This window comes from Ochotona princeps, chromosome 5, assembly GCF_030435755.1.
Source record: "Ochotona princeps isolate mOchPri1 chromosome 5, mOchPri1.hap1, whole genome shotgun sequence".
NCBI lineage: Eukaryota > Metazoa > Chordata > Mammalia > Lagomorpha > Ochotonidae > Ochotona > Ochotona princeps.
In genome coordinates, this window is record NC_080836.1 from 9466765 (window position 1) to 9493166 (window position 26402).

The following is a 26402-nucleotide window of genomic DNA, read 5'->3' on the forward strand; positions in this document are numbered from 1 at the left end:
TGTCTAGAGTGGGATCCTGCCCGGTGTATCTGTCAGGGTCACAAGGCTGTGCTACAGTCACAAATGTCCTAGCATCGTGGTGTTTACTTCCACCTGTCTCCCTCATTTAGCATGGACTCAGGCAGGGCTCTGTTTCCAAGGTCACTCAGGGGCCATCTGGCTACTTCTGCAAGAGAAGATGAAGTGGGGAGCCATGTGCTTACCCCGATCCTTTCTCCAGAAGTGGCTGAGCTCTCATCTGTGCCGGTGTCTCTAGTTGGTGTTCACACAGTATAGCCTCTGTATTCCCCAATGTCTAGCATCTTATTGAGTGTTCTGCTTGAAGTCCTATCTCACTTGCTTGGGGTGAGGAACAGCATGAGGCCATGCAGCCACACTCCCCAGAAGAGCCACTTATACTGGGCTCTCTGTGTTGGTCAGCTTTCCAGCCAGCTTTCCTGCTGTTCAAGGCAGGTGCTTGGCTACACCTTTGAGGAAGGCCTTGGGGACAGGAAGCATTGGCAGATAGATGCTGAGAAAGCTGGCCTGCTCCTGTGGATAGAGGGCACTTTACTGGCCAACTCTAGTGCAAGAATTGCACCATAGCCCCCTGACCCAAATAGATAACACTCTCCTGGGTAGATGACCTCTAATTTCTACTCCTACTTGGGCTCAAGGCTCCAGGCTCCCTTTGGGGACACCTGATGCTGGACAGCTCTCTGCCCTGTGAGGGCTTTCCTTCCCTCCCCATTTGCAAGCTGCCTGACCTCTTCTCTTTCTTGACAATATGCCTGCCACTTCTACCCCAGGGGTGAGACCACCACTTAGCCCCTCACCTGCCTGTGTGAGAGGACCCAGCGCTGTGTGGGAGCTGACTCCATCAACTCACAGGAGCCTACTATCAGAGTGTTAGCACTCTTGCAAGCTGGATTGGAAACTCCAGGAGCTTGAAACTTACCATGGCTGGGGTTCTTTACGCTACTGAAAACTGTGCTGTGCACACCAATCATTGTCACAATTAGGACTTTTCTTCTGCTTGAGTTGGCTGTTAAACATATCCACCAGCACAGTACTGCCAAGCACCCACGGTGACTCTCCTGAACTTTCCTGTCTGTATTGCCTGTCCACCCACACTCTCCTGCAGGCATCCCAGAGGTGCCTGATACCTTCTAGTCTCACTTCTCTGTAGTGACCATCTACTCATGGCTTCCAGGACTAGATTTGTGCACATGGCTCCAGGCATGGGCTGAGTGCTCCATCTGTGTTGGCCTGAGGAGTGACAGCTGGATGGCTTGGTGGTAGAACTTTTAGGAGGGTCTTTCTCACTACCAGGATGGCTGCAAATGGGCATGTGAATGGCCACCTGCAAAACCGTTGGTGATGGAAAGAGCGTCTTCCAGGATCATCCTGACCTGGAGGGTGAAGTGCTGGGACAGGCATGTCCTGAGGGGTCCCAGTGCTGTACCCCCCAAAAGCCTGCATATACTTCAAGCACATGGGCATATGCTCTGCAGTGGCCAGTGCTGTGAGGACACTCTCCATGCTGACTTCCACAGTTGTTGCACTATCCTACGCTCCCACCAACAGTGAATGAGGGTACCTTTCTTCCCACATACAAGCCAACAGGTGTTATTAGTAGAGTTCTGAATGTAGGCCAATCTCACTGGAGTTAGGTAGAACTCTGTATGGTTCAGTATGTGAATTTTGGAGAGGACATTACCACATTGTATGTTTACCTTTGCATTATTCGTATCACTGTTTCACTTACACAATTTCAATTTCATCGGGGTGGAGGCAGAAGCACAGACAGATGCAGGGATTTGCCAGAGGTCACAGAAAGCAGAGTCAGGAAGGGGTCACCCTGGGATCTACGATTTGGACACTGGACAGCCTGTGGGACTGAGACCCAGAACGCCTCTGCCATGGCTCATGCTGCTTGGCATGGTGGAGATTAAGCCAAGGACAATCCCCTAAGAAAAGGGGTCCCTGCCCTGGAATGGTGATGGATGGAAAACATTTCAAGTTCTTGTGTAAAAGTGTCTGTTGTGGAAAGATAAGGAAGTCCTGGCATGGGCAGCAGTTGTACCTCAGCCAGTTTGTGCAAGGACAGCATGCTTAGCTTAGCCTTGGGGCTGGGCACAGCAAGGCCTTAGTCAGCAGCTCAGGTGATGCTGGCAAACCCAGTGCCAACCCAAATGCCAAGGGCACAGCTGGTGCCTGTGCCTGCCAAGGGCTCCAGCACCAATGGACCCTCTCCTGACCTCTGGCTCTCTGGGCTTGGTGGCCTTGGAGAGAAGCCAGCTGGGAAACGGTGGCTAGGGAATGGAGTGTGTGTCTCACCCCACCCAGTCCTTGTAGGGCGTTTGATACATAGTTATTTGATTTTTAAAAAGATTTATTTATTTTTATTGGAAAATCAGATATACAGAGAGGAGGAGAGACAGAGGGGAAGATTTTCTGTCCACTGATTGACTCCTGAAGCTGTCACAATGGCTGGAGATGAGCTGAACCAAAGCCAGGAGCCAGGAGCTTCTTCTAGGTCTCCCAAGCGGGTGCAGGGTCACAAGGCCTTGGGCCATCCTTGACTGCTTTCCCAGGCCACAAGCAGGCAGCTTGGAAGGGAAGTGGGACCTCTGGGACACAAACTGGTGCCTACATGGGATCCCAGTGCATGCAAGGTGAGGATTTTAGCCACTAGGCTACTGTGGTGGGCCCAGAGTATTTTGATCTTGGCAGAAATTAGCACCATCAAGACAGGTTAACTTGAAAGGATTGGCCCATTGGGATGCAGAGATAGCATAGAATTTTTAACTCAATATCGACGTGGGCAATGGGCAAAACTGATAACAGATCCCCTGTCTACATGCTAGCTTGGAGGAGACACTGACAAATGCAGGCAGAGCAGGTGGCATTCAGGAGCCTGGGTTGGGTGAGGACAAGCGCTGGGTGAGATTTTCTATGAATTCATCAGAGCAAGGCCCAGTGACAAGGGCATGGTGAACGGAGGCTATAGGGAGTGTGTGGGAACTTAATGTCTGGGTATCTGGAGGATACACAGTATGTTCCAGGTACAGGAACTGAGATAGAATAGGACTTGTGTGCTAGAAGGACTTGGATGGCTGAAGTGGCTGAAGCAGAGTGTGTGTATTGGGGGGCGGTGATGGGGAGTAGTAGATGGGGTTAGAAAGGCCACAACCTACAGAACTTTGGAGGTAGTTGTGGGAACCAGGGGCATGCTGGAGCACAGCAGGGGCACGCTGTGAACACTTTGTGTGGAACACAGGTCGACGTGGCATAGGTATGAGTGCCAGATAAGAGATGGTAGTGGGTTCATGTGTGAGCCATGTGCTCAGATCCCAAGGACATTTTGCAATGTGAGCCATCCAGAGTTCCTGACTCATATGGTTTGGATAGGAGTTTGGATGTCTCTGAAAGGCCAGGGTGTTCAGGGCTTGGTTCTCAGGATGGCACTCTTGGGCTGGCTGGTGTGGAACCTTTAGGAGGTGGCTGAGTGGGAGGTCCTTACGCTGGTGGGATCTGTCCCTTGGAAGGTTGTTCTTGAGAGGGTTGTTGTAAGAGCCTGAGTGGGGATCCAGGCTCTCTGAACCTTGGCTTGCCATATGATCTTTCCTCTGGACATGCTCCACCATCTGCCACCCTCACCAGGTCCATTCACCCATCCATGGACCTTGACCTTCCCAAACTGCGTTACATGAACATTGTCTTGTTCTAGTGATACCAGGCTCGTGAAAACACTGATGACTTGAGAATTCAGTGGAGACTATGAGTCAACCATGACCTCTAGGAGAATGGGAGGGACAAGCCAAGTAAGTTGAGTGAAGAATGACAAGTTCATGAGAACTGACTGCACTGGATTGGGTGGCAGTTCCAGCCAGTATGAACTGGAATGGGAGCAATCTTGGTCAGGCCAGGTTTTAGCATCTGCCAGCGGATGCTGAAGTGAGACAGGCCATACTAGACAGGACTGCTGCACCCACCAGCACATGTGAGACCAGGTCAGGAGAGTGAGCCTGGTAGGGGAGTACTGGGGACTCCCCTGCTGGGCCACTGCTTAGGCATGCAAGCATGAAAGCTGGAACTGGGGGCAGATCAGGCTGGGCAGGGCCACAACACTTGTTGGCCTACATGCAAACTGGGTTAGGGAGAGAGCCAGGCTGGGATATCTGATTGTATCCACTGGCACAGGGATGAGCCAGAATAAGGGCAGGATGCTTGGGCTTTGCCACAGCATCAGCTGGCAAGTGGTGGGAATGGGGGGCAAGTCCTGTCAAGCTAGACTGTAGAGCCACCTGGGGAATGCAATATCTGGGGTAGGGAGTGGGTCCATGAGGAGGTTGTGGGCTCCTCTCTGATGTGCTGTAACTTCCAGTGGTGAGCGTGAGAACCAGAACAGGTGGTGGCACCCGCTGGCGGGAGTGGAGTTGGTTGAGTTGAGTTAGACTTCAATGCCCAATAACGTATACGAGATCCCAATGGGATGTGGGGCAGACTGGACCAGTCCACTGCACATGCTGGCAGGTGCAGAAACCAGAGCTGGGGGCCAGTCCAGTGGGGGTGTTACTAGGAGTTGCTCTGACTGGGCTGCAGCTCCCCATGTGGTACGTGGGTGCCGAGTGTGTGTTGGGCAGGATTGGGATGGGTGGCAGCACCTATTGGATTGCTGAGGATGGAGGGTAGACAAAATGATCAACTACCCAAGTGAAGCTTGGTAGCATTTGGGCTAATGAATACTCAGAGGTGGACTATGACAGCCAATCGACCTTGGAAGGATTTCCTCATCCACGAAGTGGTGATATTAGCAACATCTCAAAACTATCAAAACCACATGAGCAGAACCCTCAGAAAATGCTTCACAATGGGGACCCTGGGATGACATCGGGTGGTGGTTCCCCATTCCTTGGGTAATGTTGTGGTTGGGAGGCTGGGTATGCTTCTCTTCTTCTGCTCTCTCCCCCTTATACAAGAAGAAGAAAAGGAAAGGTGTAAACAATGGTCTTGCCCACTATCCCCTGATCCTCGACCCTTCCCACCCTGGCCAACTATATAAACATAAGAAAAAACAAAAAAATAAACAATAAAAGATGATCAGTTCTAATGCTCCATGGCTGGATTTGAGATGCCCGTTAGACACCCAAGCCAGACCCTGAAGTACATGGTAGCTGAAGATCCCTCAGTGAGTGAGGAGTAGGGCTGAACTCCATCCCCATGCCAGATCTATCCCTCCCACAGCTACCTTTGGTCCAGGACCCAGTGTGCTCAGGCTAAAGTCAGGATGTCTCTCCTTGTCATGGTCCCCTGTTGGCTCTGCTTTCAACATATATCCCCAATCCTGGTGCATCTGAAGCGTGTTTGATACCAAGAGAGCAATATTTGTGTTGCTAACGTCTCTCTTGCTACAGACTGAATGTTTGTGTCACACACAAATCCAAGCTGAAGGTCTAACTTCCGTGTGATGGAGCTGGACATAGGACCTTTGGCATGACATCAGGCCATGAGGGCACAGTGTCTGGGGTGAGACTGACATCCTTTGAGAAGAAGAGACACAAGATTTTTCTCTCTCTGCACATGCCAAGGCAAAGCCAGATGAGGATATGCCTGGAGGAAGGTTCTAGTCAAGCACCCAACCATGCTGACACACCAGTCTCAGACTGCTACCTTCTAGAAGCATGAGAAAGAAATTGCTGCCCCCTCCACCTCCTGCCATTGAAATTATTTATTTGAAAGGCAGAATGACAGAGAGAGAAGAAAAGAGACATAAAGAGAAATCTTCCATTGCTGGTTTACTTCCTAAGTGAACGTAACAGCCAGAGACTGGGCCAGGCTGAAGCCAGAAGTCAGGAACTCTACCTGGATTTCTTACCTGTTGCTTCCGAGGTGCATTAGAAGGAAGCTGGATCAGAAGCTGAGCAGCCAGCACCCCAACTGGCGCTCTGATTAAGCAGTAGCTTAATTGACTGTGCCACAACAGCAACAGCGTGTGCAGTTTAAGTTGCCTGTCTAAGGTAAATTGTTACAACAGTACAAATGGAGCAAGATAATACTCCTCTACATGGCAAAATTATTTTCAGGAATAGTTGGGGAATAAACACTGTCCAGAAAAAAGGTGCAGAGTGCACATTTTCTTAATCTGAATCGCTTGCATAATTGTGCCAATAGGAAATGAATTTTACTAAAACAGAAGTGGACACAAGTTCAAGAGTGTAAGCCGTCACTACAAGACATGGTTGATGTAATATTTCACTTCCTTGATTAATTTGTTTTTCAGTTTTAAAACAGTTAATTAAGAAAGGCTAACACGGAGGTTCCACTTAACCTCCGTGAGAAAGGTCTACATAAAGAAAACTACCAACAATACCTGCTGGCAAGGATGTGGGGGAAAGGCGCTCTATCCCTTGTTGGTGGGACTGTAGACTGTGCAGCCACTATGGAAGCCAGTTTGGAGAATACTGAGACAACTGAAAATTCACCTACTGTATGACCCAGTAATCCCACTCCTGCGAATATATCCAAAAGAACTGAGATATACACATGAGAAAGCAGCCTGTATCCACGTATTCGTTGCAGCACAATCAACAATTACAAAAACACGAAAACATCCTAGATGCTCACTGAAGGAGGACTGGATAAAGAAACTACGGTACATCTACTCTGTGAAATACTACTCAACTCTTAAATGAACTAAGTTTTAGCAGTTGCAACCAAATGGTCCCAATTGGAGACCATTATGCTCCGTGAAATGAGCAAATCCCCAAAGGACAAATACCATATGTTTGATCTAATATAAGACAACTTCCATTGAAAATACAAAACAAAAAATAAAGGAAAACAAACAAACCAACCTGTAAGCTCACAAATGAAGGATGTAATGAGGATCAGAGTACCAGGAATCAAAGAAAATTGACAGAATGCAACTCTACTTACTGAATAAAAGCAGGAATGCAATGAAACTTCTAAATGTACCTAGACAGCAGAATATTAAACGTTCCATTACTGCCTGTACCAGTTGTGTCATGACCCATGTAAAGAGCAGAAAGTTGGAGTCAACACTACATATGATAGAATATTTTACTGCAAAACACAGGGGACAATGTGGGGAGCAAGAAGGGCATTGGGGCTGGGAGGGAGGAGGCCTATGGGGGCAAAATTATCAGATGAAAAGTAAGAACAATAAAGAGAAAGGCTAAATTTCAGGGTCAGCGCTGTGGCATAGTGGATGAAGCTGCTGCTGGCCACACTGTGATTCCCATGTGGCCACCGGTTTGTGTCCATGTGTTCCACTTCTGATCCAGCTCCTTCCTTGCTGATGCCCTGGGAAAGCAGTGTAAGGTGGTCCAAATACATGGGCCCCTGCAACTCATGGGGGAGCCCTGGATGAAGCTCCTAGTTCCCAATTTCAGCCTGATCCAGGGCTTGGTAAATGAAGTAACATGAAAGATTTTCTGTCTTTCTCCTTCCGTCCCTCTCTCCCTCCCTCCCTTTCTCTCTCCGTAATTCTGATATTCAAATAAACAAATGATCACCAATATCTCATATATGACCTGAAATGTATACTTGAGGGTATGTTGTAGCCCACACAGTTTTGATTCTGCATCCCAGTGAACAGCTGTAGTGGTCACATGGACAGAAGTGAAGCCATCAGCATGGCTTCCTCATCCTCAGAGTGGCTGGGCTGTCAGGACTTATTTCAGGCAGCTGTTTACCTTGAGTGGTTTCAGCGTGGGTGTGGCTGTATGATTCTAAGCCTGGGACCTTCTGCGTGAGCCAGCCCCCATGGGGTGGTCACCTGTGCTCCCAGGAGTGATGTGGAGCTTGATGTAGACTGAGTAAAAGGAACAACAGGGTGCTAGCTTTGGGTTTAGAGATTGCTGTGGTTTAATTAGGGCACCGCTTCTGAACTGGTATAAATGGCTAAACCTGACATCATAAAATAATGGTACAAACAGGCGGAAACTTAATTTGATTACACTGTTCAGGAGAAGACCTAGGTAATGTGAGGTCTATACCTGTGGAACACATTTCTTTTCTTTTCTTCTCTTTTCTTTTCTTTTCTTTTCTTTCTCCTTCCTTCCTTCCTTCCTTTTTTTTTTTTAAAGATTTATTCATTTTTATTACAGCCAGATATACACAGAGGAGGAGAGACAGAGAGGAAGATCTTCCGTCTGATGATTCACTCCCCAAGTGAGCCGCAACGGGCCGATGCGCGCCGATCCGATGCCGGGAACCTGGAACCTCTTCCAGGTCTCCCACGCGGGTGCAGTGTCCCAATGCTTTGGGCCGTCCTCGACTGCTTTCCCAGGCCACAAGCAGGGAGCTGGATGGGAAGTGGAGCTGCCGGGATTAGAACCGGCGCCCATATGGGATCCCGGGGCTTTCAAGGCGAGGACTTTAGCCGCTAGACCACGCCGCCGGGCCCTCTTCCTTCCTTTTTAATTTTACTTATTTGAAAGGCATAGTGACAGGTGCGAGAGGAAGAGAGAGATCTTCTACCCATTGGTTCATTCCCAAAAAGGCTGCAACAGCTAAAGCCAGGAGGCTGGAACTCTGTCTGTGTCTCCCACGTGGGAGCCAGGAGCCCAGGCACGTGGACTGTCTTCCCAGGTGCATTAGCAGGTGTATTAGCAGGGAGCTGGATCTGAAGCAGAGCAGCCAGGGCTTGAACAGGTGCTCCTATGGGATATCAGTGCTGGGGCTGGCTTCACAGGTCTCCCTCTCTTCCAGCCTCTCTCATTGTTCTCTGCTTGCACCCTGCTGCTCCTATCTTCCAGCTCACTGGGGCCACTGACTGTGAACCTCCAAAACCATGAGTCCAAATGAACCTTTTCCTCTGTGATGCTAGCTTCTCTCAGGGGTTTGTTATCATGACAAAAAGCTGATTGATACAGAGATGCACTATTGAAACTCAACCAAGAGTAAAGCAATGTGTAGAAATTAAATAAATGAGAGGCTTATTTGAAAGAGAAGCAGGCCGTCCATGACAACAGTGAAACTGATCTGTACCTGACAATATTATAAAGAGACTGATTTTAAAAAACTACTTATTTGAAAGGCAGAATTATAGACAGAAAGAGGGAGAGACACAGAGGTCTTCTATCCACTGGCTCACTCCTCAAATGACCACAGTAGTTGGAACTGGGCTGGTCTGAAGCCAGGAGCCTGGAGCTTCTTCTGGGTCTTCCATCTGAGTGCAGGGACTCAAGTACTTGGGCCACCCTCCTTTATCTTCCTAAACACATTAGCAGGGAGCTAGATAGAAGTGGAGCAGCTGGGACTCGAACTGGTGCCCAACATGGAATGCTGGTGCCACAGGCTGCGGTTTTACCTGTTGCCCTACAGCGCAAACCTCAGGAAACCACGTTTCAAATATCAGTGTTTCCTTGGAATCCCTGCGGATGAACTCCCTTTTATTGCCCTCTGCAGGCAGGCACCAGGCTGTTCCCACACCTGCATGAGCTGCTGGCTTCTCATCATCTTTCCTGCCGCTGTGATAGCCTCAGTACCATGTCGTCTCCCTGGGACTCCTGCCCTTTGCTAACATCCTGGGGTGAGTTTTGGCCGCACTTTCCTCCCCCTGGGCATATCCCAAGTTCTAACCTCCAGGATATCAGAATGTGACTATTTGGAGCTAGGTTCTTGGAAGCAGGGGTCACCGGAAGACAAGGTCATTGCTGTGGGTCCCTAGCCAGTGTGACTGGTGTTTGTGCAAGAGGAGGAGGCAGGGACACACAGGAAAAGGCACCTACCTGCAAATCAAAGGGAGAGGTCTCAAAAGAAGCCAGACTTGTCTACACCTTAACCTCAAACTCTGGCCTCTGCAACCACAGGCCTTTCTTAAACCTTAACCTCAAACTTCTGGCCTCTAGAACCACAGAAGTGACCTGGTAGGTTGCATTGGCTTGAACTGACCCATACAGTGGTCCAAGAGACACCTGTGTTTTTGCTCTTACCCTTGTCTGTTTCTTCCTCATTGTAGAGGCAATGAGGCTGACAGGTGCATCTTTGGCTCCTTAAATAATCAGGCCCTGTGCCTCAGGTTCTTCATCCCACCTGCTTGCTCTGCAGGGCACAGCTTCCTGAGATGTTCGTGGATCTGGCTTCATCATATCCTTCTGTATTTAGGAAGGCCCCAAGGCTGTCTGTGTCACCCACTCCATGCACGTCCCTCTTACTTACCCACATACCCCAACAAGCTGCATCCCTTACTGGTAGGACCAAGGTATCCTGTGGAGCTTGCTTTGTCCAGCTTGGGGTCTGAAAGTGTGGGACAGGCCTTGGGGTCCAGCTTCCCTTCACGAAAGGAGTCAACAAACTTGAACTCCTGGGCTCTGCTCTGACAACACAAGGAGCAGATGGGACAGACTGGCAGTGGTGTCCCCAGGGCAAGAGCTAATACATGCACACACCAGATGCGGATGTGTTCATTCCTCTGCTCTGAGCCTGCTCTCCCAGCACATTTGCAGACACAGTGGAGAGGGGCCAGTTAGTCTCATGAGACTTGAATGAGATGGCATTCCAGAGTGGATAGGGAGGGGGTGAGGAGCTTAGCAAGGCAGGATTGGTGGCTGCAGATTGGATGAGAGGTGAGTTGAAGCATCTGGGGGTCATTCTCCCTCTTGCAATTGCTGGACCCCATGGGGACAGCTAGTATACCTACAAGCTAGCAGCAAATATTCCAGAGTGCAGGGTAAGCAGTAGGGATGCCCCAAGTCACCATCCATTTCATTTGGGGGCCCCTGGCCTTTAGGAGAAACTCATTGTTTTTTTTTATTAACTGTTTGGGACGTCTGTATCTTCTGCTTCTGCCCCCAATGAGGCTCTCCATTGGGTCCCCACAGGAACTCCAGATTCCTCTTTCCCCTGGGAACCTTAACTCCCAATAGGGGAAAGTGGTGTCTTTAGGCCTAGGCCATGCTAAGGTGCCATTGACCTGGGACGGCCTCCAGAAGGGGTTGGATGTCTTCAGGACATGGATTCTGGCTTCCTGGGGTTGGCCACTGAGTCAGAGCTCCAGGTCCTTCCTCCAGGAGGACAGGTGAGCGCTTCCCTTTGGTACTGTCATCAGCTTGGCTGCAACTGAGGGTGGGCCATACTGGCCTCACGGTGCATGGGAGATTACAGGAAGGTACTTCAGGAGCAGCTATCCCATCTGATCTCAGTTCATCCCCTGGACTTGGTGCTGTTCTCAGTGACAAATCAACAGCAGTGAGGATCTGGAGAGACCAAAGGTGGATGCCAGTGCTGGTGTCCTGATCCTCAGAGACAGAGTGAATGAAAGAAGGCGTAGGCATTGTTGCCATGTCTGAGCCCACCAGCCCAATTTGGCCCTGCAGCTCTGAGATCGCCAGGGTGACAGGTGGTTCACCATGCACAAGGGCTGTTAGCCTCTCCCATGACTCGAGTGCAGCTGTGTCTGACATCATTGAATGCAGGGAGAGCAGGTAGGGGCTCCAGGGCCGGGTGTCCCCTCGCTAGGAGGGGATAATGTTTCTGTGGGAACCAGGGCTTTGATTGCACAGCAGTTTCTCTAATCCAGACCATGTGTGCTGCTGTGTGTGCCATGTGAGTGCCATATGTCCCATGTATGTTCTGTGTGCCACATATATACACCATGTCCTGCATGTGCCATGTTCAATGTGCTTGTGTTCTGTTTCATATATGTGCCATGTCTCACGCATCTCTGTATGTGCCATGTCTCATGCATCTCTGTGTGTGCTGTGTTCCATGTGTGTGCTATATTGAGTGTGTGTGTGTGTAATGCGCTGTGTCCCCTGTGTGTGTGCTGTGTCCTGTTTGAATGTGCTGTGTCCAGTGTGTGCCCTGTGTCCTGTGTGTGTGCTGCATCCCCTGTTCCTGGGTGTTTGTGCTGTGTCCTCCTGTGTGTGTGTGTGCGCTGTGTTCTCTTGTGTGTGTGTGCCATTTCCTGGGTGTATGCTGTGTCCTCTGAGTCCTGTGTGTCCCAAGTGTGTATGCCATGCACCCTGTGTCTCTGATGTTTCATGCATGTGTGCTGTGTTCTCTATGTGTTCCATGTATTAAATGTGTTCTGTGCTCGCTGTATTCAGTGTGTGTTCTGTGTGTGTGCTGTGTCTTTTGAGTGTCCTGTGTGTGTGTGTGCCACCTCCTGTGCCACACTCCTTCTGTTACTGCAGAGATGACTGAGTCAGGTGAGGATGGAATTTTCTCTCTGGGGGCAGACTCTAAGCACAGTGAAGGTATTCTCTCTTGTGGGTGATGAGGTACTTGTGAGAATGGGGCCTCAGAAGGTACCTCAAATGATTCTGCACCCATCTAGGCTGATGCCTGACCATGGGAATGGCCTGTTTAGGCCTGAAGACCTTAAAGGAACAACACCCCAGGTCCCTGCTGGGACTAAGGCCTCAGAGAACCACAAGGGTGACAAGGAACCCCATTTGCCTGTCCTAAGCTTAGCTCTGAACTTCTGGTCACCGGACATAGTCTGGCCACTGGACCTCTCACACTCATCCAGATGGTGCTGACCACCATGTTGGTCTGAGCATGGACTGTGTCCTCCCTTGCCCTGGATCTTCCTGATCACAAACGAGGTCAGGCTGCCATGAGGGCCCTTGGTAACCCCTGGCCCTGGAGGACCACCAGGGGTTGGGGAGAGAGACGGGGAAATTGGAGATTGGAGAGATTACCTTGGTCAGCTGCAACCTTGCCTGCTGTGGTGAGGACCGCACTGGCTCTTGTGGGTATCTGACGTTCTGGTCTGCACAGCATCTGGACTGTTGTTCATTCCTGCTCCATGCAGCTTGCTGTGGGCATTGCTGTCCCTGTGTCCTGCTGTGTACCCCTGGCTGGGTTTGAGTGTATGTAGTTGTGTAACCTTGAGGTGTCAAACACTTTTTAAGGAAGCCACCCCCCCCCCCCACGCACACATCTTGACAGGAGCTCCCTGGTCTGTGTCATGTCTGTTACACCTCCCCAATGTTTGCTAAACACACACGGGTATGAAATGGAATTTCTGGGGGCTTGATTAACATACCTCTGGTCACTGGTGAGAGAGTGTCTTCTTTCGTTATTCGTGTTTCCTTGTCTGTGAAATGCCTATGTGTGTGCTTTGCCCATTTCTCTCTGTCTGAAATCCTGATGTGGATTTGTAGGAGTTTTACATTGATGTCCTGGTTAAGTGCCTTCCTCCCTATGAGCTTCACTTTCCTACATGGCTTGGGCTCCTGAAATCCTCAATGGCTGGTACAGCAGTTCACACGCCAGCCTCTGTCTGGAGGAGGTGTCCATGGGCATCATGGGCTCAGGCACTGGGTCTCCAGCTGGCCACCCAAACCCTTTGCACCTGCCCAGAGGTCATGGAGAGGTGAGGGATGTGAAGGTGACAGGTGCATTCTTTGTTAATCTACTAATGTAAACTACACCAAGGAGCAAAATCGATGCTTAGTTCCATCTGTTAGAGACAGGGCTCATCTTACTTATCAAAACATGCCATGTGATCCAATGTGGTGGCGTAGCACGTTAATCCTCTGTTTATGGCACCAACATCTCATATGGATGCCGATCTTGTGTCCTGGTTGATTCACTTCTGATCTAGCTCTCCGCTTGTGGCCTGGGAAAGCAGTGGAGGATGGCCCACGGTCTTGGATGCTGTGTTCACATGGGAGACCTGGAAGAAGCTTCTGGTTCTCAGCTTCAGCTCAGCTCATCTCATCTCTGGTTGTTGAGGTTATCTGTGGCAATACTTACCCCCAGAAAACAGGGTTTATCCCTCCATCATACCTCTACTCTTCCCCTGCAGTAGGTAGAGCCACTGTAGGATCATACACTTTCTGCGATTCAGTCCCAATTCTGGAAGGATTGAAAATGCGGAAGTTCCCATGCTGCTGAGAAAAAGCCCAATGTTCTGTAGCCAAGATGACAAGCAGTGGCCCAGCTGAGTTTCAACCCTGTCAATGGCCCCAGTCAATGTGCCTCACACCCAATCAGGCAGTGTCAGCTGCTCCCTGAAACAGCCAATCAGGGAACAGATCAACTGGCTGAGCTTCCAAGTGCCAGCCAATTAACTGCCACGTCTCTCACCCAGTAGCCTTTGAGGACTAAAAGATGACATCATCCCAAGCCTCCAGGATTGGCTAGTTCCTACATTCCTGGCTGTGCTCTCTGGGAGGTTGGTGAGAGGTGGGGAGAGAGGGCAGAGATCTCCATTGCTTGTGCGAGTGGCAAGTTCAAGTTTGCTTTTTATTTGGGGACTGAAGACTGGTGTCATCATTCTTGATACAATGCCATGTTTATTTTGTGATCCTTTTACAGCCAACCCCCCCTCTTGCCTTGCTTGCACAGCTTTCTTTGTTTCACCTGGAGTTAATGATTGCCATGTATTTTTCATTTGCTTGCTTTTCCTGTTCCTTTCTTGCAAAATGTTTTGGTGGACAATGACTCTGGAATTTACACTTGCTTATTTCTTCTGTACTTGGCCAACCCGAACTTCTCCCCACGGCACGTGCCGTTTACTTCTCATCATGTTATGGAAATTAGCTTTTCTACCAATTTCATTTTCCTGCGAGATTTTCCTGGGAGCTCCTGACCTCACTTGCTGCTCTGGACATTCTGGCCCCTCAGTGAAGGAGGTGTACACTGGCAGAGATATGAGGGGCATGACAAGCTGGCTAGGTTCTGTTGTCCTCTGATGGCCAGTGTTGTCCATTTATTGCCCTGGAGGTCACATTTATGGTCCTGAGTGCGCCCTGCCCCTCTTCTCCCCAAAGCTTCTCAGGAGAAATGGGGTCGGCCACGGATCTGTCACAGCTGGAGGTGTCAGATGGAGCTGTGGACTAACCACTGTTGTTCAGAAAATGCTGATCCCTGCTTTTCCAGAAAAAGGAACAGAGTGTGTGGGAGGGATGGGGTGTGAGTCAGGACCTGTGTCCTGCACACTGGCAGGCAGTGACCTTGTACTTCTAGAGAGTGTATTTATCCTTTTCCTGTGGCTAGTTCCCCTGCTCTTCCATTTCCTGGAGAAATGAATCACACAGGAGTTGGCACATTTGAACTTTTAAACTCCTGTTGAAGATCATGATAAAGTATTTGCTGTTGGATTTACTAGAGGGATTTGAGAGGAAATCAAGTGGAGTGGCAGTGTGTTGAGACTAAGTTGCTCTGGACAGGGAGGTGAGGTGTGAGGAGGAAGGGCTCAATGCCCATCTCCCTGCCATCCACCATCCCTATTGCCCAGGGCTTTCCCTGGCTTCTGGAGGGTTCCATGTGCAGGAGTCAGCCCCACATGGAACCCAGGGGTGTGTGGGTTGGTACCTGTTTCCCCTTCTTTTGGTAGTCATTTCTTTTAGCCAGTCACATTTTCTGTTAGCTGTATTGTATTATCATCCACCTCTGGGGTTATGGGCATTCAGGAGCCACAGGAGCCCAGCTTGAGGCTCTGTGTGTGATGGTGGATGGGCATGTGGCATGCATTCATCGTCTTTCTCTTCTGCTTAAAGCACCTGTTGTTTTTATTGAGCATCTCCTGTGTGCATGTACTTCTCCAGGTCTGGTTCCTGCTCTCTGGGGACCCTGGATTTCTCTTGGCCACATGGGAGAGATTGTGCAGATGACACTGTCGCTGCAAGAATGACCCCTACATGTGAGTCACCATGTGGGCATCTTTCCTGCTTGGAGCCTTCCCAATACGGTCATTCTCTTCCTGTGTTACAGGCGAGGAAGTGGGGCTCAAGGATATTATATCACTAACTCCAGGCCAGAGTGGCAGAGGCAGGAAATCCATGTCCTGGCCCTCTAGTTTGTTGGATCAGTGACCAGTGCATTGCTTATGCCCCGAGAATGGAAGGCAGTGTGGCCAAGGTCACAAGAGCACTGAAAATGCTCCAGGGAGGGACTTCAGAGGCAGCTAAGCTGTAGTTAAGGTGGCAAAGTCTGTTTGGGGATGGTGGAGAGCTTGTGTCACTACCCCGAATACCCTCAGCAGTGTGGAGCTTTCTTCTCTGCCTCTAACTCAGGTGTTGTTTCTTTTCAATTTAATTGTTTTCCTGCGTTGTTTGTTCATTCTGCCAACGTTCCCCAACCCTGTTGTGTTACAGGTCAGAAAGCAGTAGGTCCCAGCCAAAGGAACTTAAGCAGACATGCCATGCCACATTGGGAACTGCGATGCAGGGGTGAGGGGTTGAGGGTCAGAGCCTGAGGATGAGCAGCACCTGTTGTGGTCAGTTGCAGAATGAAACAGCAGATGAAAGATCTCTCCTTCTCTCTCTGTAACTAAAATAAAATTTTAAATAAATAAATAAACCTTTAAAACAATTTACAGTCAAAAGGACTAGTGAAGTTGAAGAAATAGCAATTAAGACCAACTAAAATGAAACACAAAGAGGAAAAAACAGTGAAAATTGTGACGAATAAGCTGTAGGAATTCAAATTGTCTAAATATGCATAATTGGGGTCCTCAAAGAACAATAAAGTGAGACGAGAAGGGCATAACAATATTTGAGTAACTAATGGCTAAAAATGCCCAAATTAGGTAAAATCTATAAACTCACATTAAGAAGCCTTATGAATTTTGAGCATGAAAAACATGAGTAAAACTATACTAAGATGTACCACAATCCATTTACCTAAAACCAGTGATAAAAATCAGCCAGCCACTGTAATAAAAAATATTATATGTAATAAAGGAACAATTACAAAAGCCAGATCGACTTCTCATTGGAAATCATGTAATGAAGAAGATATGAGGAGACATTCCTTAGTGTCCTAAAATGGGGAACAAGCATTGTACTAGTGGAGAAGCCGCTGGAGAGAATGCTCACATTCTGTGTTGGAGAGCCTGAGTCCCAAACTTGGCTCTAGCTCTTGATTCTGGCTTCTCACTAATGCAGACGCAGGGAGAAGGTGTTGCAGAGAGGGAGACATCACACTGGAATACAAGTCTAGGATGTTAGAAGGAGTCTTCATTGGCCAAGTTGGGTGACAGCAGCTCCCACCCCACTCCAGGGATTTTTAAGCTCTCATCCTCCAATCAGCTTGAAAGCCATGCATTACAAAGTTTTCGGAGAAGTGCAAAACATTCACATTAATTAAATGGCAGGAGGCAGAAAGGGAGCTGCTATAGTCCAATGTTTCCTTGTAGTTAATCAACCCAAAGTAGCACAGTAGGTGGCAGGAGGGGCCAGGTATGGAGAGGCTTCCCAGCCATTTGGATTAACTTGAATGGCATGAGGGGCGGGGCCTGTGCTGAACCTTGGGTGCTCATTCAGTTAACTTGAATGGTGTGGGATGGGGTAGGAAGTGCTGGGTGTGGGACGTTTCCATGATGTTCATTAACCCAGCAAGGTGGAACTAGTTATCAACTGGCTGCACCCCATCACAGAAATGGTGATGATTCAAATAACTGGGTTCTTGACACCCACGTGGGAGACTTGGATTGAGTTCTTGGTCTGGCACGTTCCTGGCGTGCGTTTGAGGAGTAGTCTCACAAATGGGAGCAGTTTCTTTCTTCACCAATCTTTTTCCATATCAAATAAATACATTTCAAAACATGTATTTGGGCAAAATAATTCTATCAACTTAGAATTCAATACTCAGTGAAAAATACCTTCTAAAACTCAGGTGAAATAAAGATGTTTTCAGACCATCAACGGATAGAATTCATCACCGGGAGAAATGAACTACAAGGCACGTGAAGGGAAGTTCTCCAGGCACAAGGAAAGTGATTCCAAAAGGAAATGTGGAGCCACATGAAGGAATGAGAAGCACTAGCAGCAGCAACGGTGCTGGTAAATAAGAAGTACATCCAAACTCCTTAAAAAGGATCACTGGATATCCAGTGCGAAATGCTGGCAATGTACCGTGAGTTTTCTAACACATATAGAAGTGAAATATGTGGCAGAAATAGCCAAAAGATTGAGAGGAACAGGAAAGATGGTGTTGTGAAGAGCTTATATCATGTGCATAGTACCGTAGCATTTCTAAAGGGTATATAATGTATTATAATTTGAAAAACAACCAATTCCCCAACAGAGTTAATGCCAATAAACCCCAAAAGAAGGTAAGGTGGAATTACATATTTTGTAAAGACTCTTTTATTTTTTTTAACTTGAAAGGCAGAGTTACATACAGAGAAGGAGAGGCAGGTAGAGCTCATATACCTGCTGCTTCACTCCACAGATGGCCCCAACGACCAGAGCTGAGCCCTTCTGAAGCCAGGAGCTTCTTCTGGTTCTCCTATGTGGCAGGGTCCTAAGGACTTGAATTATGTTCCTCTGCTTCTCCAGACCATAAGCAGGGAGCTGGATTGGAAGTCAAGCTGCTGGGACACAAACTAGTGCCCATGTGGGATTCCAGCATTGAAGGTGGAGAATTAGCCTGTTATACCGTCACTTGGGTCCTAGCAAAGTAGAATTATAAAAGGTACTTAGCTCAAATAAATGATTGTTAAAGGAAAGGAAAAGGGTGCAGGGAAATGAACAGAGACAGTTGAAAGACAAATAGCAAGATGGTAGATTAAAATCTGAGTACAGGGACCCAACACAATGACTCAATTGGCTAATTCTCCTCTTGCAAGTGCTGGGATTCCATATGGGTGCCAGTTTGTGCCCCAGTTGCTCTATTTGCTATACAGCTCCCTGCCAATAACCTGGGAAAGCAGCAGAGGATGGCTCAAAGCCTTGGGATCCTGCACCGGCCTGGGAGGCCAGGAAGAAGCTCCTGGCTTCTGAGTTCAGATCAGCTCAATTTCGGCCATTGGGGCCATTTGGGGAGTGAAGAGGCAGGTGGAAGATCTTTCTCTCTGTCTCTCCTCTCTTTAAATCTTTCTTTCAAACAAAAATAAATAAATATAAAAAAGACCATATATTTTAATAGAATAGACCGTATAATTTAATAGAAATGATTTAAAGATTGCCAGACTGAGCAGAAAAGCAAGATCCAAGGATATGCTGCTAGTAAGAAATGGGTATTAAATAGAAGTATAGAGATAAATGAGAAGCAGATAAAAATGCTTATATCATGCTAACAGTAATCAAAAGAAAATGGGTGTGATGATGTTCATTTCAGACCATGTAGATGTTGGAATGAAAAATATTATCAATGATGAAGAGGATCATTGTGCAGTGGTCAGTCAGGAAGAGGACTGAAGAATTCTGAACATCTCTGCACCTGATAATAGAGGTTCCAGAAATAGAGAATAAAGCCTGCCAGAACTGCCAGGAGATGCAGGAAGGCTGTAGTTACAGTAGGGATGCCAACACTCCTCCTTCAATAACTGATAGAAGAAGCAGACAGAAAATCTGAGAATGAAGACTTGAAAGACACCATCACACAGCTTGGCACAGTCAACCCTTACACCTTACTCCACCCAGTAGCAGCAGAATATTTGTTTTCCAGACAACTCAAGCATTCCACTCCTAAATATTTGCCTAGGAGAGAAGAAAGCATTTGTTTTTTTGTTTTTTTTCTTTTAAAGATTTATTCATTTTTATTGGAAAGCCGGATATACACAGAGGAGGAGAGACAGAGAGGAAGATCTTCCATCCGATGATTCACTCCCCAAGTGAGCCGCAACAGCCGGTGCGTGCCGATCTGAAGCCGGGAACCTGGAACCTCTTCCAGGTCTCCCACGTGGGTGCAGGGTCCCAAGGCTTTGGGTCATTCTAGACTGCTTTCCCAGGCCACAAGCAGGGAGCTGGATGGGAAGTGGAGCTGCCGGGATTAGAACCGGCGCCCATATGGGATCCCGGGGCTTTCAAGGCGAGGACTTTAGCCGCTAGGCCATGCCGCTGGGCCCAGCATTTGTTTTAAAAACAAATTCTAGGCACCTTTATTTCTGCTTTCCTAAATCTAGCGTTATCCAAATATCCACAATCAGAAGAACAAACTGATGTGTTCTTAAACACTGTTCAAGAAAGAAAATTATGGATACACACAGCAATACTGATGAATCTCAAGGTAAATGTGCTCCTGCTGAAAATTCTGAAATATGCATAAAATAAATGGAAGAAAGACACAGATAAGTCCCCAAATGCCTTGTGCTTCCACATGGGAAAGATGAAATATTCCAGAAACTCCTCAATATGATACTGCTACCTAAACTGACATGCCCCCAGTCTGTTACCCAAAGGTACCTAGAATGATCAATGCAAAAGACACAATGTTCATCAAAATTCCATTATCATTTTGCAGAAAAATAAAAAAACCCTTAAAATTCATATGGAGTCACCGAGGACCCAGAGCAACCAAAGTGACCTTGAACAAGAACAAAGTTGCAGGTAATACTACCTGATTTCTAAATCTATTACGCAGCTATGATACTGGCATATAGTTAGAACACGAGTGTGCAGATGTCTCTGTAAGACACTGATTTCACTTCTTTTGGATGCATACCCAGTAGTGGCATTGTAAATCTGAGTCCAGAGTCTGTGACTGTCTAGCTTTCCATTGGTTAGGTGCCTGCGCTGGTAGCTTCGGCAGATTCATGTCAGACAGCAGGTGAAGGCAGCCTTCGCTCTGTGCCTTTCTCTTACAGTTTCTTGCTGGTCTGTGCTGGTTTCCCTCTGTAGCTGATGGAGCTGTCATCCTGGGCTCTTCCTGAACCCTTGTCTTAGCAATTTTTTTGTTATTTCCCCCATTGTGGGTACAGGGTCTCCCGTACTCTGGCTCCGCTCTGTCTCTGTTTCTTGACTCCGTCCTCGTATTGGTGTACAAATATCCTCTGAGAAAGGAGGGAAGGGATAAATGTTTTGAGATGTCATGTAATCTCAAATAATTTTCATTCTATACTCACAGTTGATTAATAGGTGCCTAGGTAAAGAACCTGGTTGGAAATTATGACTCTGAAGTTACTGCTTCATTATTTTCTATTTTCCTCCTTTTTTTTTCCAAAGAAGATTTATTTGTTTGAGAGTTGAGAGTTGAGAGAGAGAGAGAGAGAGAGAGAGAGAGAGAGCTCCCAACTGTTAATTCACTTCCCCAATGCTTACAACAGGTAGGTCTGAGACAGGCTGAAGCCAAGAGCCAGGAACTCCACACTAGACTCCCATAGGTTGTGCCTGCCCCGACACATCAACAGGAAGCTGTACTGGAAGCAGAACCGGATTTTATCCTATATTCTGAACTGTCATGGTCAGGTAACTTTTTATGGGTTTGTTTTAATGCATTTTGTTGGATGCTCAATAGATTCTAGCAGGAAATTTTGTGGTTATTTGCTTTCTTTCATTCTGCTCTCTTCCCGCCCTCAGCAGGAACTCTTCTTGTTTGTGTATGTGCACTGCTGTGATCAGATTTCTATTATTTTATCATACATAAGAGGAACATCAGGAGGGAGAGGGATCATTTTGGCTTATAGCTTGGAGGTTTTCAGTTGAAGATTGGGTGTGTCAGGAGTCTGGCATCTAATGGAGGTTAACAATGATGAAGCAGGAGTTGAAGGAGGATAGCAGTGAACCAGAAAGCAAGGGGAGTGCTAGGTTGAACTCAGTTTAAATAAGTAACCATTTTTCAAGTATTGCTTTTTTTAAAGAAAGGATTTATTTATTTTTTATTGGAAAGGCAGATATACAGAGAGAAATTGCTGCAAAGGCCATAGCTGAGCTGATCTGGAACCAGGAACTTCTTCTGGATCTCCCACGTGGGTTCAGGGTTCCAAGGCTTTGGGCCATGCTCAACTGCTTTCCTAGATCACAAGCAGGGAGCTGAATGGGAAGTAGAGCAGCTGGGACACGAGCCAGTACCCATATGGAATCCTGGCACTTGCATAGTGAAGTTTTAGTTCATTAAGCCATCTTTCCGGGCCTTCAAGAATTGCTTTCTTTAAAAATGTTTTGATTATTGTTCGTTAATTTTGTACCTTGCTACTCTACCAAACTCTCGTATAAGTTCTAGCAGTCTCTGTATTGAGTCTCTTGGCTCTTCTACATAAAGAATCATGTCATCTGCGTATAGTGAAAGCTTGACTTCTTCGTTTCCCATTTGGATTCCTCTGATTTCTTTTTCTTGTCTTCTGGCCTCAGCAAGTACCTCTAGGACTGTGTTGAATAGTAGTGGAGAAAGTGGACATCCCTGTTTTGTTCCAGATCTCAGTGGGAAGGGTTCCAATTTTTCTCCATTCAGTATGATGCTGGCGTTGGGCTTTTCATATATTGCTTTGATTATGTTGTGAATTTTTCCATCTATACCTACCTTGGTTAGGGTTTTTAGCAGGAAGTGGTGTTGGATTTTGTCGAAAGCTTTTTCTGCGTCTATTGATACTATATTTACAAGTATTGGGTCTTTTTTATTTATTATTTATTATTTTTACTTCATTAATTACATTGTATTATGTGACACAGTTACATAGGTACTTGGGTTCTCCCCACCCTTCCCCAAACCCTTCCACCATGGTGGATTCCTCCACCTTGTTGCATAACCACAGCTCAAGTTCAGTTGAGATTCCCCCATTGCAAGCGTATACCAAACACAGAGTCCAGCATCTTATTGTCCAGTCAAGTTCAACGGCTTCCTAGGTATACCCTCTCTGGTCTGAAGACAGAGCCAGCAGAGTATCATCCCAGTCAACTGAAAGCTCCAACATACCATCAGCAAAAATTTACATCATTATGGAATTAATTGACATAGTAATGAGTAACCAATATGTTAAAAGTAAATGCAAGTTCTTAGCCACCTTCTGTGACCACCTCACCTACACTTCAATTTTAGTTTATACACAACATATAGCGTTCATAACATAACATGTTATACATAACATCATATCATCTTAAATTAAGGCAAACATGTGGTATTTAACCTTTTGGGATTGGCTCATTTCCCTTAGCATTATGGTTTCCAGTTTGGCCCATTTGGCCACAAAGAACTGCATTTTGTTTTTTTTAATAGCTGAGTAGTATTCCATGGAGTAGATGAACCATAGCTTTCTTATCCAATCCTCTGTTGATGGGCATTTTGGTTGCTTCCATGTTTTTGCAATTACTGATTGTGCTGCTATGAGCATAGGAGTGCATGTTGGTTTCTCATAAAACAATTGTTCTGGATATATTCCTAGGAGTGCTATTGCTGGATCATACGGTATGTTGAATTTGAGTTGTTTGAATATTCTCCATACTGCTTGCCATAGAGGCTGTACTAGCCTGCAGCCCCACCAGCAGTGGAGTAGGGATCCCTTTTCCCCGCAACCTTGCCAACAAGTGTTGTTGGTGCTTTTATTCATGTGGGCCAGTCTTACTGTCGTTAGGTGGTACCTCATTGATGTTTTAATTTGGATTTCCCTTATTGCCAGGGAACTTGAGCATGTTTTCATATGTTTATTTGCCATTTGGGTTTGTTCCTTTGTGAAGTGTTTGCCCATTTCCCGTGCATATTGGATCTTTTTTGCTGACTCTCATCTCCCGTCAATATAGAAGATAGTTCTTGCCTCTTTTTGCAAGTTTTGATTTCAAATCTGATTTCTCTGTTATGAGTATCGCTGCTCTCATTCTGTTAGTTTCTAGTCACACAGGCTAAAAATGTCTATTTGAGGAGCCTATATCTTTTGACTTGGAAATCTAATCTTTTGTCATTTGGTTGATGGCTCACTGATTATTTCACATGTTCTTTATTTCTTTTGCTACTATTTTTTAATCCTTGCATTTTGAAAGTGTCCTGTTGTGATAAAAGTGATTTTTTTCCCTCTTGTGTACCTTGAGGACAATGTAGAGACAGAAGCAGCATATGGCAACTGGATGTTGGCTCTGTGACCAGAATTTCAATAAATTGATGAGTTATGTATACAGTTTTAAACATTTTACCCAACTTTCAGTTGTATATCTCTGTAGTGAACATTTGTTCCCTGGAAAAAGAAATATCCAGTGATGTTTGAAAAGAGCACAGTAATTGGTGGGAGCCTGTGCTGGTTCATTAAAATTAAGGAATAACCAAATGATAGTCAGTTTTTTAGCCAGATGCCTTGAGCCATAGCACCTGGTGCTCTTACGAAAAGCATGTTGTGAGCTCTGTGAAAGATGTGACAATATTCCCACTTATTTTGTTAGGGACACAAAGGGAACCTGGAACCATGCAAGGGAGATTGCAGTGGAGGGATCCAGAGTGGACCAAACTCCTACACTCACAGTTTTAGGGAGGCAATTCATTAGATTCAGATGTACTTTCTAGTACTGTGGCTGCAGGGATCTCAGTCATGGCAGACACACTTAAATGGTACAGATGGAAAAAGGGCTGGGGAAAAAGCAGTCTTCATGAGGCCAGAAGTCAAAATGGTGATGGAATTTGGGTGGGTGGGGGCCTCAAAGGCACAACAATAAGCTTGATAAAGATTGAGCCGTAGCTTGTCATGGGGTTCAGATACAATGAAGATGACATGGAATGTCAGCTTTCCCAGAAATCTGTGATATCTGATAATCTGTCCTCCTACTTAGACTAGACATGGGTTCTGAAGGTCCTGGAAAAGTAATTTGGTAAGTTTAGGATGAATCTTCTTTCATTCTGACCCCTACACATTTTTCTGCCCCTACTGTTATAAACCCCATCAATCCATCCATGCATCCAGTCACACACCCCCCTACCCATCCATTCTCCGGCATGGACCAATCTATGCATCCATCCATCCATTTATCCATCACCCACTCACCCACCTACCTGTCCATCTATCCACCCATCCATCTAATCTAGATGAATTGGATAATGCCTTTGCTTTTACAATTCTCATAGCTTATTTGTGGGTGAATGTGTGCCTAAGTGGGGAAGACTAAGAAAGAAGGAAGGGCCATGCTAGTGGGAGGTGTTTGGAGTCCAGTGAAAGGCAGGAAATACCATGGCATGACTCAGACACTGTCTACAGTGGCTCTGGACAGGATGGATTATCCTGGAATGTGGAGAGGCAACAGGATCTGCAGGCTGTGCAACTAGCCTCCATGAGGGGTGCTGTGGGCTGGGGAACAGGAGGAGGCAGGCAGGTGGGTTCAGGTTGGAGATAAGCATGTTTGTTATTTGGAGTTGGTTTGCGATTTTATTTATTTATTTGTAAAGATTTATTTACTTTAAAGGCAGAGAGAGAGAATGAGAATGAAATGAGCTTTCATTTGGTGGTTCAGCCCTCAGATGACTGCAGTGGCTAAGTCTGGGCCAGACTGAAGGCAGGGTCCAGGAACTTCCTCTAGGGTACAAACACTTGGACTGTTTTCCACTGCTTTCCAAGGCCATGAGCAGGGAGCTAAATCACAAGTGTAACAGCTAGGTGCAGAACAGGCACCCACATGGGATGTTGGCATCATAGATGGTGGCTTTACCTGCTGGGCCCACAGTGCTGGTTCTGGATATTTTACAGTGTGGAATCAGAGACTAGCTGAGGCCCTGGCAAGTGATGTTCTTGCATTCCTCAGGCCTGGTGTTCCATGCTTTTCTCTTTTCCTGCCACCCTTGCTCCCCCTGCCCACTCTTCTCTTTTCTGGAATTACCGGAGTCAACAACAGCCAAGGGTCAGGGGAGAATAAGTGAATTCCTGGTTTGTAAATTGCTGGAGGAGTACTGATCATTCTTTGTAGCTTCACCCCGGCCAGCAGCCATTTGTCTGGATATCACATTTATTTATTGCAACTCTTCCATTTTGCATTGAGATCTACGTGCAAACTAAAGCGCCCGTGATTTGCTTGCAAACATCAAAGGTAGCAAAAGAGAATGAAATTGGGTGTATTAGATTATGTGGTATTGAATTCAATGTCTGCAGTTCTCATTTTTCTCCATCACTCGCCTTTCCTACAAATCAATTTATAAGACTTTGGCTTGAAATACTACTTAGGGTCAAAACTCTGTGAGTAAAAAGCAGCAGAGTCCATCACTCTCCTAACCAGAAGGCAGAGGGATGTTGAGCCCTGTTGCTGCTGGGGCTTGTGTCAGGGTAGCCGTGCTGGGTGAACATCCTGCCTCCACTTCTCACACTCCACGTCCCAGGGGCAGGAGTATAAGTACATGCAAATACTCGCACATATAAGCACACACACAAAAGTGCATGCCCACATAGAGTACATGCATGCAAACACACGCTCCCATATGTACACACACAAGTGCATATATTACACACACACCCACACATACGCATGCATGAAAAATATACACACGATGTTAGGCCAAGTCAGCCAGATGCAGGGCTCAGGGGTGTCCTGGCTTTAGTCCAGTTGCTTTAGCTGTGTGATTTCAGGCAGGTTGCTCAGTGTTCCTGAATGGGGTTCTTGTCCTCGTGGCTGCCAGGGACTGCTAATTGTGGCCCTATAGCTTCCTGCTTCAACTCAGCGTTGAGACTCAGCAAATGGGGCTGTCAGTAAATGATGGGGATCATGATTTACCTAAGTGTATTTGAAAGCAGGGTGGGGAGAAGGAGGAGGAGGAGGAGGAGGAGGAGGAGGAGGAGAGAGAGAGAAAGAGAGAGAGAGAGAATATCTCCTACC